Source organism: Cyprinodon tularosa, unplaced genomic scaffold (assembly GCF_016077235.1).
Source record: "Cyprinodon tularosa strain WSP-4 unplaced genomic scaffold, ASM1607723v1 ctg1573, whole genome shotgun sequence".
Classification (NCBI taxonomy): domain Eukaryota; kingdom Metazoa; phylum Chordata; class Actinopteri; order Cyprinodontiformes; family Cyprinodontidae; genus Cyprinodon; species Cyprinodon tularosa.
In genome coordinates this window covers 50,595-54,900 of record NW_024038409.1, presented here as the reverse complement: position 1 = coordinate 54,900, position 4,306 = coordinate 50,595, and positions in this window count along the sequence as shown.

The following is a 4,306-nucleotide window of genomic DNA, read 5'->3' as shown; positions in this document are numbered from 1 at the left end:
TGGGGTTCGGACAGATTTGTTACCCCCGAACAAACCTTTTTCCTAGCTAAACGATAAAAGATATCGACACACTTCCTTCAATGTGAGTGCTAGGAAGGTCTGAGGAACAACTTCCACAAGGCTCGTGTTGCTACGTCGAACGGTTCCCGAATGGGAGCGATACGAAAAAGTCTGTTTTTTTGAATTTTCAGTTCGGATTTTCAGAGAGCTCTCATTGGATTTCTATTGGAGAAGTTTGGACTTCTTCGTGGTCTGGGCCAAACTGTCGGAAAACCGTAAATGTCACACGAATGAGGGTTACATTTCCTGAATCCTGACAAAAATCCCTACGTTTTGATGTAAAATTTATCTAGATAGAGTAAAAAATGAGCGAGTGAGTTGAAGCTGTTCGGCATGAGTGAAATGTTTGAAAACGCTAGAGTGGCACACTCTAGCAGCTGAACATTCCGTCCATAGACTTCCATTATAAATTTGAAAATCTGTAAAAATTGTTTAAAAGTTTGAAGCTTCACTGAAGCAAAACTGTAAAAGTTAGCTGAAAGCCGAGTTAAACAGTAATAGCAGAAAGATACGGAAACATTTTAAAAGTTGAATGGTGTTTCTAGCTGAAAGTATGCTGAAGTAGTTAAAGCTCAAAGTAGTTGAAGATTTGCTGAAATTTTGTGGAAATTTTCTGATTTTACATTCATTCCTATGGGAGCAAAAAAGGCATAAAAAGTTAAATATTTTAAAAAGTATAAAAGTTTAAAAAGTAAAAAGATATAGCAGAATTGTACTAATTAAGTTGAATAGTTTAAAAGTTGAATGGTTGAAATAGCACAAAGTATGAAGGACTAGTTAAATGACAAAGAAAAACGGAGCAACCAGAATAAGAATAATAACTAGAAAAAGTTGCATTTCCTGCGAAAATGCAGTGTGAATGCTGTACGCTAAACTGTAAGCTGTAAGGTTAAAATGGCAGAAAAAGGCTGAAATTTAAAGTCAAAGCTGCTGAAATGGTATGGAATGGCAAAAAAAAGGTCTAATTAGTTTCATAAGAGTAGCTGAAGACAACAGCAGAAACATGGCAGACATGTTATGAATTAACAGCAAGCAGAAAAGCTTAATGCCTTTCCAGAAAGAGAGCAGAATCAAGCCAAAATTGGAAAAAATATGCAGAACTTTTATAAAATAGCAACAACGGTAACATAAACAGTAAAAAAGTTGAATCTTAACTAGTTGAAGACAAAAATTAGTAGCTTAAGGATAGGAAGATAAATGTTGAATATGTATAAAAGTATTAAAGTCAGAAATCATATGTGGAAAAGTAAAGATTTGTAAAACAAAATTTAAATTAATTAAAATGTGTCAGTTGATCAGCAGAGAGAAAACAGTGTCATCCTTAGAATCTTGAAAATCCACAAACCAAAGTACAAGACTGACCATAAGAAGCACAGGAAGGACAGAGAGAGAAGCTTATAAAAAGAGAGTTAATAAAACTTAAGGAGCTGAATTTATCAAAAAATCTAACCTGCATGTTATGAGCCGCTGTGTTGATGACAGCACAGTTGGCAGGCTTAGGCTGCATGTTACGAGGTTAGCAGATGCTTTATTACAGTGTAAATCTTAGAACCTGATTAAGAAATATGCACTGAGGTGTGTGGTCAACAGGCCTTGGTAGTGTAATTTGAAGAAATTGGTTGAGTTTGGGTCATAGCTACGAGCCATACGGCACAATGATTGAGTGTATGTAAGAAAGAGGCTTTTATTTTGTAGAGTCCCTTTAGTCTTATTTTGAAAGTCTATCATGGATGTGTGTCAAGGGAAGGGTCATGCCCAGCAGTGATATAGAATCCATTTCTAAATATGAAATCACTTGTTTTCCATGTTATTGGGTGAATAGATGCTCTGTTAGAGCGTAAATGGGAGACTTTTATTGTGAAATTCACTCCAGGGTATGTTTTGAAAAGGTCCCTAGAGTCTAATAGAAACAAGCTGGTAGAGTTTGGGTCATAATGCTGAGCCATTTGCATCAATTAATACACAAGTATAATATAGAGGCTTTTATTTTGTAGGGTCACTGGAGTCTTATTTTGAAAGTCTAGCATGGTTGTGTGTTGAGGAAAAGGGTCAGACCCAGCAGTGACACTTGATGACTTTCCAATCATTAAATCACTCTTTCCCCTGTTATTAGGGCAGTAGATGAAGTGGCAATGGGAGGCTTTTATTTTGAAATTTGCTGTGGGGTGTGTTTTGAAAACCCCCCTAGAGTCTAATTTTAAAAAAAGTGGTTGAGTTTGGGTCATAATGTTGAGCCATATGCTGGGAAAAAAATATGAGTTTAATGTAGGGGCTTTTATTTTGAAGGGTCCCCGGAGTCTTATTTTGAAAGTCTATCAGGGTTGCGTGTGAAGGGAAGGGTCATGGCCAGTAGTCATATTGTATCCACTTCCTAATGTTAAATCAGTGTTGTCTCCCTCCATTAGATTAAAATGTGCTGTTTAAAGTGGTGGAGGTAAAATCTGTTTGAAGCTCGGTTACCTTGACAACGTTAACGAGCCTGTCAGTGACAGAGAGAAACGCGCATCACTTTCGTTCCTTAGTTCTCAGGCTTTTTTGAATGGGATTATCAGCTCCGAACAAACAAGTGCTGAAGACAAACCGTAAATGGTATCTAAAAAATTCTTTCAGTCTAAGCGAGAGCTATCCTTTGTCTCCGATTGGGGTAACTTTCATGGCTGTAGCTCATTCACAACCTTAATGGGAAGGAGGAATAAAAAGGTTTGAGAAATCCTGCTGGTCTCATTGAATAACATGCAGCTTAATGGTAGAGCAGAACTCTCAAAAGCAAAACTTTTCCTCCGAACAAACGAGCGGTGAGCCAAAACCGTATTAGGTATTCAAAAAATTCTTTCGCCGTGAGCGTCAGCCATCTTTGGACTACAACTGGGGTGACTTTCATATTTCTACAATATTTCGTCTAGGCGTGGTGACGATGTAAAAAAGTGTATAATTGTCAAAATCCTGATTTTGGGGTTCGGACAGATTTGTTACCCCCGAACAAACCTTTTTCCTAGCTAAACGATAAAAGATATCGACACACTTCCTTCAATGTGAGTGCTAGGAAGGTCTGAGGAACAACTTCCACAAGGCTCGTGTTGCTACGTCGAACGGTTCCCGAATGGGAGCGATACGAAAAAGTCTGTTTTTTTGAATTTTCAGTTCGGATTTTCAGAGAGCTCTCATTGGATTTCTATTGGAGAAGTGTGGACTTCTTCGTGGTCTGGGCCAAACTGTCGGAAAACCGTAAATGCCACACAGATGAGGGTTACATTTCCTGAATCCTGACAAAAATCCCTACGTTTTGATGTAAAATTTATCTAGATAGAGTAAAAAATGAGCGAGTGAGTTGAAGCTGTTCGGCATGAGTGAAATGTTTGAAAACGCTAGAGTGGCACACTCTAGCAGCTGAACATTCCGTCCATAGACTTCCATTATAAATTTGAAAATCTGTAAAAATTGTTTAAAAGTTTGAAGCTTCACTGAAGCAAAACTGTAAAAGTTAGCTGAAAGCCGAGTTAAACAGTAATAGCAGAAAGATACGGAAACATTTTAAAAGTTGAATGGTGTTTCTAGCTGAAAGTATGCTGAAGTAGTTAAAGGGCAAAATAGCAGAAGATTTAGCAGAATTTTAGCAAAATGCCATTCATTTCAATGAAGCAAAAATTTGCAGAAAAAGCAGAATAATTTAAAAAGCAAAAGAGGTAGAAGTACAAAAAGACATAGCCGACATGTCCTAAATGAGCTGAATATTGTGAAATTTGAATGGTTGAAATAGCACAAAGTATGCAGAAGTAGTAGCGTTACAAAAAATGGTCGGAAGAATAAAATAATAAAAAAAATAAATAAAGAATAAAGAGAAACAGGATCTCAATAGTGTGAATGCCTACAGCATTCACACAATAAATATAAACAGAAAAACAATAAGTGGGAATGCATAAGCATTCCCACTTGATAAGGAAATATAAGGGGAAGGGAAGGTTATTCAGGTGAACGGTGAGATAGGACGATTTTACAGAAGGATGGAACCAATGCTAAACAGGAAGGGTTCAAGGAAAAAAGCATTGAAAGTAGGAGAGAAAGTAGGGAATGAGGAAAAAAGGAAGTAAAGTGTTGACTTGCCATCTCTATTGCAGAAGAGTCATGTGTAAAACTAAAAGAACTAGAATGACTTGTCTACATATTTGATTCAGCCACTGTAGGGTTGATCCAAAGACAAACTGAGTGGAATCCAGGCTTCATAACTAATGTCCACCTGTTGATATAG